The sequence below is a fragment of the Grammomys surdaster genome, unplaced genomic scaffold (genome assembly GCF_004785775.1).
Source record: "Grammomys surdaster isolate TR1022 unplaced genomic scaffold, NIH_TR_1.0 125941, whole genome shotgun sequence".
NCBI lineage: Eukaryota > Metazoa > Chordata > Mammalia > Rodentia > Muridae > Grammomys > Grammomys surdaster.
Genome location: NW_021620763.1, coordinates 179,978 through 196,606, shown reverse-complemented (window position 1 = coordinate 196,606; position 16,629 = coordinate 179,978). Strand labels below are relative to the sequence as shown.

The 16,629-nt window shown below is 47.5% G+C and overlaps 1 protein-coding gene across 2 annotated transcripts in view; it reads left to right on the top strand.

Annotated features, from left to right (window-relative positions):
- Syt6 (synaptotagmin 6) overlaps window positions 1–16,629 on the top strand; it is a 58,439-nt gene that overhangs the window by 27,792 nt on the left and 14,018 nt on the right. The window lies entirely within an intron of this gene.

The window sequence follows — 16,629 nt, the reverse complement described above, 5'->3', positions numbered from 1 at the left end:
AAAAAAAAAAAAAAAAAAAAAAAAAAAGAAAAGAAAAAAAAAGAAAGAAAGAAAAAAAGAAAAAAGAAAAAAAAGAATGCCTGAGGGAAGGCAATGCTGTATTATGAAGAGCAGAAGAAGGGAGGTGGGCAGGTAGGCAAGTTCAGAGCAGAAGAAGGGAGGTGGGCAGGTAGGCAAGTTCAGAAGTGGAATACTGAGACTGGGCTGGTGGCCACCATAGGCCATGGCTACTGTTCCCTTGTAATCAGAATTCTGAGATGTTAGGCCACTGGTCTCCTCTTACCAGACAATAGGGTTGAAGCCCTCCCAAATTGTATCCGTAGGGTCTCCTACAACCTCACAAGGAACCATCTCCAGCTAGATAGCTTCTTAGTGGGCAGAACTTCAGCTAAGCCATGCCTGGAGAGTGGGTAGCTTGAATCTTTGAGCTTTTTGCACCATGCAACTCTTGAATATCTTCTCAGGGACACAGCTCTGGGTCCCAAGCAACCAGCACTGTCTCTCTTTCCCAAGCTGCATCAACTATTTGTGATGTAGATAATCCAGGAACAGAGATCACATCTTGCTATCAGTAACAACAAGCTAATAAGACAACCTTACGTTTCTTGAACACTGCTGAATTTACAATATCTTTCTACCTGTATTGTTTCACTTAATCTTTAACAAATTTTTATACAAGGCATTATCCCAGTTCTGCAGATAGAAACAATTAAGCTGAGAGAGACTGGGTTGTCTGAGCATGCAGGGAAATAAGAACTTTCATTTATTTTGTTGTCACTTTGTAGCTAGCGCCCAAGACAATAGCAAGATTAAAGATGTGCTTAAAACCTCATGCAACAGTAGCAAAGGGACAAGTGGAAGAATGTCAGATGGAATCCTGCTGGGGCCTCCAGACTACAAGCACACCCTGCCTCCACACGCTGCTGAGCTGGAGGCCTTACATTTGACTTGAAGCATCTGGCAGCCAATGCAGAGAGGGAAACATAGGCACAGAATTCAGCATCCATTAAGTAAAATAAACCAGATGCTTAAAAAAAAAAAATGGACCTAGAATGGGAGGCAGTGGAGAAAACAACACATCAGCATTGGGCAGTTCAGAGCTCAGGTTTTTGAATTTTGAAACTTTATTTATCTCATTAAGACTCGGTTTCTTTATCTGTAAAGTAGGAGTAATTATAACCCCAAATTAGCAAAGTTTCCGGGCAGCTAGATTGAAACTCTCTCAATAAACCAAACAAAAACAAAAGAATTTCATTTGTTAGGCATGTGGCAGCACACATCTATAATCCAAGTGATGTTAAAGCAAAAGACTCAAGGCAAGGGTAGGGCTAGGCCAAGGCTAGCCCAATCTCCACAGTAGTTCCGTACTAGCCAGGGCTGCACAAAGAGACCCAGCTCAAAAACAAACAAACAAAAATCACTTATTTGTCACAATAAATGTATGAGCTGGGTTTGAAGAAAGCTTAAATTTTGTAATATTGTCATCATAACTTAATTACTATTATTACATATGTGTGTATAGTATGTGTGGACTTACATGTGTTGTACACAGGTATAGAGAACAGAGGGACAACATTGTAGGGTTAGTTCTATTCTCCCAGCTTTACATGTTTCTGGAAATCAAACTTAGATTGTCAGGCTTATGTGGCAAGGGCTTTACCCACTGAGTCATCTTGTCAACTCAAATGAGTTAAGTTTTGAAACTTGGTGCAGACCAAGCCGGCCTTCATGTTGATTCTACATCCTCAGCCTCCTCAGCACTGGGATTAAAGTTAGACAGCTGGGTGGTGGTGGTGCATGCCTTTAATCCCAGCACTTGGGAGGCAGAGGCAGGTGGATCTCTGAGTCTGAGGTCAGGCTGGATTACAACGTGAGTTCCAGGACAGCCAGAACTGCACAGAGAAACCCTGTCTTGAGAAACCAAAAAAAAAAAAAAAAAAGTGTCCCTAGATACCATGTACACCCACCAAGTGAGATTATCATAAAGAGATTATTTTTATGAGTCTATGGAGTTGGTTGAGACTCCAGAAGCAATGGGCTTTGGATAACATGTGGAATGAACAGTAATCCTCAGTGTAAACCTTACAGAGAACCAGGCTGGTTTGGCATAAGGATTAAAGAAAAGGGACTTGGGTTGGGCTGTCTGTACTAGAGCCGCTTCTCTCTAAAATGAGTTAAGCAGGCTAGTTAAGTCAGCATCTGTCTGCTCTTCTGAAAGATGTGAGTAAGATGAGTCTCTGTAAAGTCATGTTGGGCATTGCAGGAAAGAATCCACACCAGGCTCCTTACAGCATGCACAGAGCAAGCGTCAGGTAAACACTGGCTATGAGCAATACCTTCCCTAACTTATGGGCCATCTCCCTCTGTGTCTGAGGCAGGCAGTCCCTGTACTCTAAGCCACTCAACTTCCTCCTGCCACCCATCAGGCTTACTTCTTTGAATGTCCTCAGAAGCCCTGAACTCTGAGCTCACATTGACAAATGTGCGATGAGACCAGAAAATAAACCAAGAGATTCCAACATAAGAACTCCATCCAGCATCAGGTCAGCTGGGCTGTGGGTCCCTCAAAGCTTCCTTCTAATCTACAAACTGAGAAGGAATCTTTGTCATCTCCAACACCAACTACCACAGACAAGTCTTTACTCTGAACCTATGAACTGGAGAAGCCAGGCTCTCCTGCCACATAGTCTTTAGAAATGGTCAGTGAGACAGATCCAGTTGTCACCCTCTTCCCAGGGACAAATGTGAGCTGGAATAGAGCAGAGTCTGGGGCATGGTCATAGATTTATGGAGCCACTCCAGTTCCTGGAACGTGTAATTTCCCCATTGCTGGGTTTTGAAGGAAGGGACCAGTTGGTTCCACCCGTTTTGAGCCCTTGCCTCCTAGAGGAAGAGTTGCCTCAGCTGACCCTGACAGAAGACATGCTGGGTCGGTGTGAGAGGAGAGGCAGATGGGAGTGGAGGAGATAAAGAGAGGTGAGAGAGGAAATCCTGGTGACTGTGTAGGAGGCCAGGAAATGCTGGGCTTGACTTAGGAGAGGTACTGTAGGAAAATCCAGGCTGCCCCCCAACAATAAGAACCCCAGGAATAGTTAGCCTGAGGGCCAGGGCGTGGCCTGCAGAATGCCTTGCCTTGATGCCAGGTAGAGCTATTCCTGAGCCAGTAGCTAGGTATTCCATGCCTCCTCAGGGCAGAGGAACCTCTTCTGAGAGACAGAAGGGAAGGTCTGAAATCTTCCAAGGAACTCAGGCAGCCTTGCCCTGCCATAGCTCTGAGGCATCTCCACCTATAACTTTGGGACTAGGAAAGCTGAGCCTTGAAAATTCTCCATGGCTACTCCCTTCCCCTCCCCCAGTTTCCTCCTAGCCTGAGCCTCATTCCTTCACTACTCTGCCACTGCATTCAGTGCCTGGAAAGAAGGAAATGTCCATTTGTGTCACCTGCTCACCAGTGGGTGCCATTTACTGGCTCTGGCAGAACACGCGGCCTATAATTTTTGGAGGCGTTACAATAATGGAGCTAATTTGGTGTTTCATCATGTCCTCTTGGGCAGGCTCACAGGAGTGGGAAGGGAGGCCCAGAGCCTGCTGCAGAGCAAATTCTCAGTGAAGAGCTCTATCCTGGTAGCTTCAGGATTCTAAGCCCTTTCCTCCTGTCTTTATCCTCCTCTGCTGCACCAGTCACTTGCCTCTTCCCGTCTTTGACCTAGGAAACTCCTCCTACCTGCCTCTCAGCAAAACGACTGTTCCTTTCTCTCCCACATGTTGACACATGCACAGGACACACTTGACCCCTCAGCCCACAGGGCAGGCAGATGGGACAGCTACCCAGGAGTACAGAGCCACCACCTGAACTAACATGGTAGGGAAGCAGGAAGTTTACAAACCACACACTTGCTGCATAGGAGAGGTGGTTTGCCCATGAGCAGCTGGTCAGGCCCTCTCTGTGGCTCTCTCATATGCTTCAGAATCAGGGCCTGGAACACCTGCCTAATAGAGAGCTAGCCCAAGCATGACAAGCATGGCCCTCGGTCAGAGAGCTGCAGAGGAGTGACTTTGAAGTTACACCACTGGGAAATAGAAGCATGAAGATGCTCATGCAAAACCCACGAGCATCTTATCAGGCATTTATACTACCTCCCTTGTAGTTTAGTCTACAGCCCTCCCCTCTGAATAAATACAAGGCTCCTCAACAAACCCCAAGTCGAGAGTAGTTGTTTATAGTTAACTGTGGGTGTAGGTGAAAGTCATTCAAATGCTGGAAGATTTTAAAACCAAGGAAACAGTTTCTTTTAGAGAAAACTAGATGGAGCAAACATGAATACAGGACCCGAGAGTGGTGATGTATGCCTATAATCCCAGCACCTGCAGGAGGGTCAGGAATTTAAGGTCATCCTCTGCTACCTAGTGAATTCAAGGCATCTTGAGCTATGTGAGACCCTGTCTTAGAAAAACAAAAGGAAAAGAAATAGATACCGGCCTTTAAAAGCATAATGGCATAGTTACAATGAAACAGTAGATGGTACCTAGGTGAAAAGGGCATAAGCATCCCTGGAAACCCTGACTAGGACACCAAAGGATGGCTTCCTGTACTTCAGGGTGTCTGGGAAAGTGGGGATGAGTCTTGAGCTGAGACTGGAGGAGCTGATCGATTACTTGTTCCTTGCTGCCTAGTGACGTGACATATTGTCTTGTTCAGACTACAGAGAACTAACTTTCAGGGAATGAACTCTTAGAGTTTGACATCTTCAAGCCTCCCAAGAAGCCAAGTAGGGATGGCACACTATGTCCTTGTCCCTTCTCAAGACCTAAGAAAGCAAGGTCCAGCTCCCTGGGAGATGGGGAGTCAACACTTGACTAGCTAGCTCATAGCTTCTTCACTGATGGGTTTCTCGCCACAGTGCTGTTAGCTGCACCCCAACAGCTCAGGTGGGGTGCAGAGTGTTCCAGATCCTTCCACACAGCTGCTACAGGGTGACATGAGCTCAGACTCAGGGGTTCTGCCTGCTGCTTCTTCCTGTCTTCCTTGAAAATGAGGCGATGACCAAGGAACAATTTAGCATCTGAGAAAATGATGATGCCCCATGTGCTTGTCATGAGGAATGACAGGCTGAAGCCAGAGAGCCACACTGGCTGCTCAAGTGAACAGGAAACGGTTCTCTTGCAGTCTGTAACACGGGATGGCACTGCATTAGTCTCTTGTAAAGGAGAGACAGGCAAAGGCAGGCAGAGGAGGACAAATGTTCTAAAAAAGCCTAGTGCTTCTTGCTTCTGGAACACCCAAAAATGTCACCTCCCTGTGTCCTTAGCATCCATGAGTGTCAATGACCAGGGCAGAAGGTGGGTGAAGAGAGCTGAAACCTGGGCAATCCTAGCAAAGGCTGACGAGGATGATGAAGAACAGACCTTTGGAGTTGACATCTGAGACCAAATCCAAATGAACCACTCAGGCAAGTTATTTAACTCCTGGGTCCCAGGACAAGGTGCCCATGAGAATGGGCTCCTCTGAGTGAAATGCACTGAATACATATTGATTTCTTGGCATGGTCTCTAGCTGATGCTCCACAAATGTAAATTCTCTCTCTTTTGACTTTTATCATTTTTTTAAAAAAATGGTTTAAAAGAAGTAGAAGAAATTTCAAGATACTAGCTAGACTGTCCTTACTCAGTTGGTGCCTCTAGATCCTCGGTTCTCAACTGGTGAGTCACAATCTATGGGGGTGTCTAATAATCACAGAGTGTCACCTAAGACCATCAGAAAGAAATTACAGTTATGAAGTAACAAGGAAAATACTTTTATGGTTGGGGTCACCACAGCAAGAGGAGTCATCTTACAGGGTCACAGCGTGAGGAAGGTTCAGAACCACGCTCTAACTAGTTACAATAGTTGTTGGTTTCCTGACTTCCCTAGCACTTGCTGGAACACAAACTCCTGGGCTCTGCCCACTGGTGAGAGGAGATTCTGATAAGCTCCAAATGCTCCCCCACATTGTCCATCAAAAAAGCACACCTGGGAATTATCATACTAATTAAATCATAATGATTAAGCTTCCCATTCTCTTGCTAAAAATGAACTCCCCAGCATGTCTCATGGTGCACAGGTAGAGGCCCAGGGCAATACAGAGAAAGCTGCTCCATGTGGGCCAGCCCCAGCTGAGGCTGCAGTCATCAGTGCTCTTGCTAAGCCCAACAGAGAGGCTCATTTAGGCTCGTCATTTCTGCTCTGCCTTGGTGTCTGATGCCTTCCGTTGCGTTGGACCATGTTCTGTGCAGCAGTGATCCCAACAGGGTCTGAACCAGCAGCTGCAGAAGCTTGTCTCTCCCTTTCCTACAAACTGAGAATGTGTTCATCAAAAATTTGTGTGCCTAGACCCTTCCTTCAGAGATTCCAGTTCAGTGGCTCCACTTGGGAATCAATCCCTCACCCCTTAACAACAACAGCAAAGCAATAAATAAAACTATTTCCATTGGGGGGGGGGTGTGTGTGCGCGGGCGCGCGTGTGATATGTTTGTGAATGATGTCCAAGGGCATGTGCATGTCATAGCGCATATGTGGAGGCCAGAGGACAACTTTGTGGAATTATTTCTCTTGCCTTCCACCTTTATTTGGGTTCCAGGGTTCAAACTCAGGTCATCAGGTTTATACAGCAAGTGCCTTTACCTACTGACCCATTTTCCCAGCCCTAAGTTCTTAGCTCTTAAAGTGACCTTCATGCAGAAACCATGCCACTGGTGAGAAACACCTGAGGCTTTCTCTTATCCCACACTCCCTGAGACCAGGGCCAAGGAGAAACAAATAGCTCTTCCAGTCGCTGACTTTATTTTTACTTCACAGTGCTTGGAGATTGAGTTCAGAGGCTTGCATATGCTAGGCAAGTGCTCTACCACTGAGCTGCATTCCCAACCTACTATCAACTGTTCTGTCACTTTCTTGAGCCCTGCAATGTGGCCTTCCTCACTGGTGCATCACGTGGAATGTACCAGGCACCATGCTGGCTCAGTACAGTGGTGAATAAAACATAGGGTCAGGACCAGGGTAAGACCAATGAAACAGCTGGAGGGGGGACATCTAAGGGACAGCCACTCTCTGGGCTTGCATGAAACTTAGAGTTGGTATCTTGTTGACTTTTGTTTTCACCGTTTTGCCTCTCTCTTATCCCAGTAAGTCCCTGTCCATTAGAGCATACACTGGCAGGAAGAGAGTGTGCAAAGTCCTGAGGCAGGAAGTCCCCAGGCATGGGAAGAGCTAGAAAATAGTCTGGGTCTGAAGAGTTAGTTAGCATTCATGCAGGATCTTCAGGTCTTGATCAGAGTTTGGAGCATTTCTCCTAATGCAAAGTGTGCAGTTATTTTTCTTAGTGCTGTGACAAAATAGCTGATGGAAACAGAGAGGAGGAATTTATTAGGGCTTATAGTTTGAGGAGATACTCCATCATGGCAGGAGAAGCATGGTAGCAGGCTGCTCCATGGTGGGGAGAGCATATAGCGGCTGCTTGTTATATGGTACCAACCGGGAAGCAGAGAGCCTGGGATGGATATAACCTGCGACACTTGCCCCTTAACAATGTGCTTCCTCCAGCACCCTCCTCCTAAATGTTCCACATACTCCCTAAAGAGTGCCACCACTCTTTATGGTCACTACGGGGTCACTTCACATTCAAACCACAGCACGAGGGAAGCTATTGAGGGAAGCCATCAGAGGGCTAAGCAGGTGCAGAGGTAATCCTCTTCCTATTTCAAAGGGTATTGTGACATCTAGGTAGGAACAAAGGAAAGCAAGGGGCCAGGGAGGCATGCCTTGGCTTCCTGTGGCATAAGAGATGGGAGAGGTGAGAGACTTGAGTTGAGATTTGGAGACAAAATTTGCTCAGCTTGGTAAAGAACTCAGTGTAAGGAAGAGAAGAAGTTGGGTTCTGGATAGTTTCTCATTTCTGTCTTGAGTGCTGGGGCAGATGGAAGAGCCATTTACCAGTGAAGAGGGAACATGTAAATGAAAGATAAAAAGCTTAGCTTTGAGCATCTGTGAATTCTAAGGTTTCTATGAGATAGCCATGCAGTTAATGCCATGCTAGTTCCATCAGCCTAGAGCAGTGGTTCTCAACCTTCCTAAGGCTGTGACCCTTTAATACAGTACCTCATGTTGGGGTGGCCCCCAACTATAAAATTATTTTTGTTGCCACCTCATAACTGTTATGAATCATAATGTAAATACCTGATATGCAGATGGTCCTGGGTGACCCTGTGAAGGGTTGTTAAACCCACAAGGGGGTCTTGAACTACAGGTTGAGAATTGCTGGTCTAGAGCCTAGGAGTGATGTTTGGAGGACCCATAAGCCCAGGAGCCATGTGGGGTGACAGGTATTAACATCATGCATGCGTGAGGAGAGAAGACGTCACAGGCCTGGGTAATGATAAGAACCCAGTGGAAAGAGGCAAAGTCTCTAGGAAGAGCAACAGGGGAGCTAGGTAGGAGTAGCCCATAAAATAGGGAGGGGACCAGAGAAGGTTCAGCAAGACCAAGAGGTTCTGAAGTGAGACCAACAGGAGACTGATAAAAACCTAAACCTTCAGGGTGCCTAGCCTCAATTCTCCAAAGAAACCCTGGAGTGAGAGAAGCTGTCAAGCATGCACCTTTGCCTTAGACCAGAGCTCTGTCTACTCACCTCCTCAAGGCAGCGGTTTGCAGAAACATTGCCCAGCCACCCTGGGGGACTATCTACTTGGACATCTGTTCTCCTGCAGAGAGACCCTGTCATCACAACCCAGTGAGGGACAGAGAGCTCAGATCACTCACTGCTGAGATGCCACCTTCTTCCCTGGGAAAAGTGATGGCTGTCTGACAGCCACCTGGCAGGACAATGTGCAGGCAAGAAATGAGGACAGATTCTCTTCATTAGTATCACTAATTTGCTGTTTACTCCTCTCTACCACCCCCATATGCCATTAATGAGAAACCAGTAGTGAGAACAAATCTGAGGGGAAGCCTCCTGCCCTGGCCTCTCTTGGACAAAGTATCTTGTGCTGAAGACCCTGGCTGTAGCAGGCATTGCCTCCATCTCTTCCAGAACTCCCCCAAACTGTGCTCTCCTCAAGCCCCCTCCCTCCCATGCTCCATATCCCTTCTTCTGTCCCCACTTCTTGAAGTGGGGACTTCACTTCTTGAAGTCATTAGAAAAGAACTGCCTCCCCAGTGTGGTTCTGACCCACTTCTTGTCTAAAAGTGCATGGAACTTTGAACCTTTTGCCAATGGCAAGTTCAAAGGAGAGACTGAGGGAGTTTCCTAGATGTCCCTCACGATGTCCAGATACTCAAATATTTGCCTTCCCCCCAGTGATGTGTTTTAGTCTCTCTATGGGTCCCCTGAGATCGAGCACAGCCTGGGTGACCTCACTCTTGCTTCTTGTGCCTCTGCTCCCCATGACTCATGAGCTCCTCCACAGCCATCCCGAGTTCTTGGCATCTACACTGAAGCAGAAATGAGAGTATTGAGTTCCTTTAAGGCACCTCTGTTCTAATTATCATTTATTCATAACACTGCAAGGGCTTTGGGGCAGAAATGCACTTGTGAGAAAAGCAAGCAGGGAATTCTGAACAAATAGAGCCTGTCCCAACATCCAGTAAGAAGCACCAAGCAACTAGAGCCAGCGACACAGCAGATAACGCCGATCTTCCCACCTCTGCCACCCTCCTTTCTTGTTGGAGCCTAGAAAACCCAGGCTTGAGGGATTCAAAGCAGGGAATCAAACTCCCTCCCACCCCGGGGCCTGGTGCTCACAGTAGGCATCCCCAGTCGGCACCCTGGGAGAGAGTTCCCACCTCCTTGGCTCTCTCTCTCTGCAGGAAGCCAAGCCAGCCATGCGGGTGTGGGTCATTCTAGGTGTCGTTCACTTCCCCAACACCAGCCCAGTCATCCAGGAAGCACTATATCCTATTGCTTTTGTCTTAATCTATTCTGCCTCTTCATTATGACACATGTCACTTGTCCCTAGCATGAGGACACACCCTCAAAACAGACCAAGAGGTCAGGGAAGATGACCCAAGAGGCGGTAACAGCACAGCTGGCCTGGAAGGACAAGTGTTCTCATCAGAAGCAATGAGGCTTCATTTCAGGCAGTGGGGAGAAGAAGGTGATAGCATTGAGGTGCAGAAGATCTGGAGGGAAGTCTGAGGAGGGGAGATGAAGCCATTTGGTACAGTGCTGAAAGTGTGGGCTCTTGTGCTTCACATCTTAGCTCTGAGGTCACTTGTATCACCTTTGACATCAGTGTATCCATGTAGGAAGCGTGTGTGTGTGTGTGTGTGTGTGTGTGTGTGTGTGTGTGTGTGTGTGAAGGATTATTCAGCCTCTAAGAATGCCTGGGAGGGGCTGTCTTGATTGAGTTAATTTATATGGGAAGACACACATCTTACCTGTGGATGGGACCACTTCCTGAACTTGAATCCTGGACTACATAAAATGAAGTGAGCTGAGCACTGGCATGCACACATTGCTCTATGTTTCTTTACTCTGGATGCCATGTGGTCCACTGCCTCAAGAGCCTCCTGCCGTGACTCCCCTGCCAGGATGGATCACAACCTTGAACTGTGAGCCAGAATTGCCATGTCTCCCTTAAGTTGCCTTTATCAGGGTCCCTCATTATGGCAACAGGATAAGTAACTCAGATGAGTGGGTGCCAACAGTACCCATCCCACGAGGCTTTTGTGTGACGACGGAGCTTGATGGACAGGATGGCATGTAGTTAATTCTCTAGAAACGCTCTGGTTTTGTGGTTGAGTGTAGGGCAACTGGGGGGCGGGGAGGAAGTGGAAGGAAAATGGTGGAGGCTGGCAAGGCAGCAAGGATCAGCTCAGGAGGAAGCTCGATGCTTTTGACTCTGCAGACGAGTGGTCTTCACACTGGCTCCTAGGAGCTCCGAGGACGTCACTGGAGGCTGGAGGCAGAAGCTCTGGACCCCATGTCTTACCCAGTGTTCTTCTGTTGTATGTATTTGAGCTTTTGAATGACACTTCACTTGAAGAAAAGGTTACTCAGGTATGCAACACACATGTGAAAACGAAGAGAGACATGACGTTCTTGGTTCCAGAAAGGACAAATCTGATGAGTGGACAGAGGGAGTGGGAAGGTAGCAGAAGCCCTGGAGACAGTGTGGATCAGAACTAAGACAGTGCCATTGAGGAAGGGATGCATTTCAGGGATTGAGGAGACTGAGAGAAGGAAGCCAACAGGGCTTCTGTGAGACCATGTGGGAGTCTTGGGTTGCTCTTTCCCTTTTCTTTGGCCCACCCATTCATTCTTTACATACCTGCTGTAAAGGTCTCCACCTGCTTCCATCCCTCCAGGGACTCTGCTGATCATGAGGATGATGCCTGAAGACTTCCTCCATCTCTCCACAGCCTCCTCTCAGCCTCTTCCTCCTTCCTTGATACACCCAGGACAAAGCCATGCACATCTCCGAGTGGTCTTCTTCCACTCTTGGCTCCTGTCTCCTTAGCTTTCAAAGCTACTCTCTGTGTTACTGCCTTTCACCACGCCCCTGTCCTCTTATCATGCCACTGACTCCCTCATGCCCTTGGATAGATCATCTTTGTCTGCATTCCCTACAACGCCATCACCCAGACAGGTTTAGTTTTGTCTCACCGTCACACGGTCTTGCTGTCCACCTGCCCCCTTACACACACATTCAGTAGCTGTGAGATGACTGGAGATCCAGATAGGAGTGGTCTTTAGTGTGGTATCTGGGGAGAAGGCAGAAGTAATGACTGAGTTAGGAACAGAAGGAACAGATGTGGAGAGTCTCTCATCACTTGAAGAGTCAAGAGCAAGGCTCATGTGTGGGCCAGGAGGCTTGGGGATAGACCCTGTCATGTCAAATGTCACCCCCTCTGTGGAAGCCTGTCCTGAAACTTCTGCCTGAGTTTAGTGCTCTCTCTCCTCCCCCACATCTGGTCCACAGCTCTGTTATTGTGCCTGCATTATTACACAAAGCAGCACTGACGGCCTTCCTCTCCTTCGTTTCTGTCTGGAGACCACGACGTTTCTATAATAGTAATAATTACAACAGCAAATCCGTACTGAGCACTTACTCTGTGCTAAACACTAAGCCAAGCATTTTGCATGAATCACCTTATTTAATCTTTTCAATAACCCTAGGAGGTAGGTTGGATATTAGCCCCAAGTCTATGAAGGGTTGCATAAGTTGTATTACTCATGAATCAGAGCTAAAACTTGGTCCCAGAGCTGCCTGCTCCAAAACTCTTCTTCGAATCTAGTATCCATCCAGCCCTGGGCTAGACATGAGAGGTGGAATCAGGGAAGCCAGATGCCGTTCCTCCTCTCCAAGGGCCTACAGAGGTGAGAAACACAGGCATCACTCACAGCATCCCTAAATTAATGTTCAAGTTATGTGTTGTGATTCATGCTGTGAAGAAAAAGGCACAGATACCAAGGGGCTCAGCCTGGCTCTGAGGGTCCAGCCTCCATATCTGATTCATGTGCTGACCTTAATCCTAAACCTCAGGCCTGGGCACAGGGGTTATTCATCGTGTGTTTCTTTACCCATCAGAGCCAATTTGGCTTCTATCCTCCCTCCCAGGCCCCCTTGGCCCAAAGTAACTTAACAGCACTTCCTGGGTAGTGTCTCCAAGAGCCTTTTAGGTCTCCTGTGGCTCTCCTGAAAGTGTGGTGGATGCTTCTCTGCTGATGATGAGAGATTCAGACAAGCTACTTAATGACTAAGAGACTGCAAGTGTCTCTAAGAGAGGGGGAAACATCATTCTTCCTTTGCTCAGCCTGGATTCCCCTGGCAGACTCAGGGCACTGACGCCACTCCTTGCCCGTTTAGGAAGCAGTGTCATGAGCCCTGGAGAACAGCAGAACGTCTGGGGGCTGTGAGGGGTGAAGGATTGAGAGCGTTTGGACTGCAAAGCAAGATTGCTAGGGTCCTTGAGGTGGTCAGTGGACACTAGTTCAGCATCTTTGGGCCATCTCAGCAGGTGATAGTTGATAAATTAGATTCTTTAGTGTGAATTCTTAGGTCTTGTGGCTTACAGGGTAGATCATCAAGTACCACCATTTCATTTCACAGGTGAGTTCAGAGATGTAAAATGAGTTGTTCAAGGCCTCACAGCTAACACATGGCAGAAGGACTAAAAGGCTGGGTCTCTTGCCTTGTAGTTCCCTGGTTTTTCCTCGTCAGCACACTGGAGGGTTTATCATCGTCATCATCATCATCATCATCATCATCATCATCATCTATGTCTAGGGTTATATTAAGTGTATCAAGGAGAAAAAAATTCTATTATGATCTGTGGCAGGTAGCTGCTGTGGAGCCTATGAAGGCAGAATCTTGCTGCCCTGGCACCCTGGACCCTGAGGCCTAAAACAGGCTGCTATTATGGGCAGAAACACTGGTGGGTGGGAGACAGGCTGCATGTAGGACAGGTTTCTCCAGAAGCCAGTTTCCTGCTTCCCCTCCCATGGTGACAGGCCCACCCCCTCCCAGCCTCAGCTACTAGTGAGCTCAGACCAGCCCTGTCAGCCCCTAGGTTGGTAGAAGGGGCAAAGCTGCTCTCTGCCGACTTGTGGCCATCAGTGACCTCTCCCACACTGGAACTCATTGCTAGTCTGCCCTAAAGCAGCCTCTGACACCAGGGAGAGATGAAAGCAATAAGGCCCCAGCTGGTCTGCAGCCCCTGGCACCCCTGGTTTTTATTAAAGGCCAAAGTCTCAAGCACTCCTAATTAGGATAAAAGGCTGGCAAGATGTATAGAATTGGGTAGAAATCTGTGACAGAGGTCAGAGGGAGAGAGCGGGCTGTGGCCCCCTAGGTAGGAGAGCTCCAGCAGTGGCTGGCTGGCTTGTTTACCTCCCCCTCTCTATTTACTCAGAATTAACCTACTTTAGCAAATAATCCAGTCCTGTGTTGTCTGTCTGTGAAGTGGAACATTACCCCTTAGTCCATTGAATCACACCAGTCAGCTTGCCAGCAGGCCCAGAGGAGAAGGACCCAGGTTACCACAGCAGAAGCCCCTGGAACTGGGCTTTGGCCCCAAGACTGATTTCTTTTCTTAATCATGATGGGATTCTGAGCCTGTTCCCATTTCTGTCTGGGCCATCAGAGGAGAATGAAAGTCACCACTCGGTCCAGGGTCAGGGGATTCTATACTGCACCGCACACCCAGTGCCACATGCCTTCACAGTCTCCTGAGGAAGACCAGCCCTGCAAACAGAGGGCATCCCTTGGGCCATCCTTGAGAGCTGTTCACAGAGACTCCATTTACCCTGATGGATCTCATGTAGCCAAAGCCAACATAAACAAACCAGCTCCAACTCCCTGAAAGGGGTGGCTTATGGAGAAGCCAGCCTAAACTGTAGCATGGCAATGATGGGGACATGATGACAGCAACCTTTTTCTTTATTCCCTATTTGAAGAGCCAGAGGGGGCTCCCGGAAATCTTCCCAAGGTCCTACCTTGATCATAAGATGAATACAGAGAATCCCTCCTGCCAGCATTCTTTTGGCAAAAATGCAACCATCCTTTCTTGCAGACATCTGAAGCAGCTTGTGTGTGCGATTTGCTCTCTCCAAAGCACAATGGTTTGTAAGGCAGGCATCCCACATGAAAAGAGCCTTTTGTTAGTTACTACATGGAGATGGGAGTGACTTGGCGATTCCCATGCGCTATTCATCAGATATGGGATCATCTAAGCAAAGGGAAGAGGGAGAAAGTTTTGGCATAAGGCACTAAAGCTAGGCAAGTTGTGCGGAGCAGAGGCTGCCATACAGAAGAAAAGGAGATGCGGAGATAACAGAGCAGCTCACTGCTGAAAACCCCCAGACAAAGAGTCTTGATTCAGAAGCTGAACTAGGGACGAGCTGAAGGTGTCTAAGGAGGGACACTGACATATGAATGTCTGTCACTGAAGTACTTGTTAGTCATGCAACCTCGGGCAAGTCCTTAACCTCGGGAACATTCATTTCCTCCAGTGTGAGGCAGACGCAATAGGAGCACCCATGCTGTAGTGCTAGGCTAAGGCTCACTGACGGACATCAGCAAAGGACTTAGTGGGCAAGTGACCAGCGTACGGCGTTGGCTCCTGTTATCATACTTAGTCTGGAACAGTTTCTGGAACGTTAGGCAGGATTAGGCTTAGAGCTCTGTTAGGGAAATCAGGAGAGATGTGCTTGTGCTTGTAGCTTATTGCTTCAGTCAGAGATGGCATACTATCCAGATGTACCACTGACCACACAGATGGACCTGGCCATGGACGGGGACAGTGACGTTCCCACAGTACCAGGGCATAGGGCAGCTTCTGTGTCTCTCTCCCTTGAGGCAGGGTCTAGGAAGACACCTGAGAAAGATAGAAGTCCTACCACCATCTTTGAACTGCTTATACCCTAATATACTATTTACATGTTGTGGGTATGGGGACTACATCCTTTCAACCCTGAAACATGCCTCCAGCAATCACTCAGCAAATAAGGATGGGCCAGCCCAGGCTGGAGAGATGGCTTAGCGGTTAAGAGCACTTGTTCTTGCAGAGAACCTGGGTGATTCCCAGCACCCACATAGTGGCGACTCACAGCCATTTGTAACTCCAATTCTAGTGGTATCTGACACACTCTTCTGACCATCACAGGCACGAGGCACACACATGTTGCACATGCAAATATGTAGCAAAACACACACATAAATAAATAAATAAATAAATAAATAAATAAATAAATAAATAAATCTGAAAGAAGAAGAGGAGAGAAGGAGGGGGAGGATAAAGAGGAGGAGGAGGAATGAACAACTAACCAATGAACAACTGAGTGTAGTCAGAGAGTCCTTAGCTAGCTAAAAATTCCAGTAGTATCACCCCCCCATAGTCATTACTAACCCCTTCTCTGTCTGATCTTCTTCCCCTTAATTCTTTTGATTACCTTGTTTTCCTTTTTAAATTATAGATATGGTATCTATGGCCCTAATAAAATGTAATCTCTGTGAAGGTAGGGATTTTGTGTCTTTTTTCTTCCCTATGAATCAACACCTAGCACATATCAAATGCTCAATAGATATTTTTGACATTTTTGGCTGAATAAATGGCTAGATGAATAAACAAGTAGAAGGACCCATCTGGAATCAGAACCACTTCAAACTCTGGCCTCCTCTTCCTCCACTTCCTCCTCCCACTAACTTACCTCTGGAATCAGTTCAACGTCTTTGAATTCTAAGCTGTCTGTACCCCGCTTGCCATAAGCAGACAGAGAAAGCAATCTGGCGAGGTGCTATCTCATACAACAGATGGGCGTGCTTGCTGTCTCTCTAGAAAGATGCTATGACTTTCTAGGAAGGGACATTTTCTGCTCAGAAGCTTCCAGGCATCCCTAGGCTTGATGACTCTGGGGCAGGAGAGGCAGTAGAGCATTTGTGTATTTCTGAAGGATCATCACATTTAAGAGAGGATAACAAACCGAATGTGCGGCGGTTCGTAAAGCACAGGATGGCCAGTGTACATCTCCTGGTTGGCAGCATGGCCTCAGCAGGGCATCAATTCTTTGCACGTCTACTTCTAGACAGGAAGATAGAGCCTGAGGCCAAGGCAGCCGGGTGGTGAAAGACAAATAAACTAAGAAACAGAGCAGA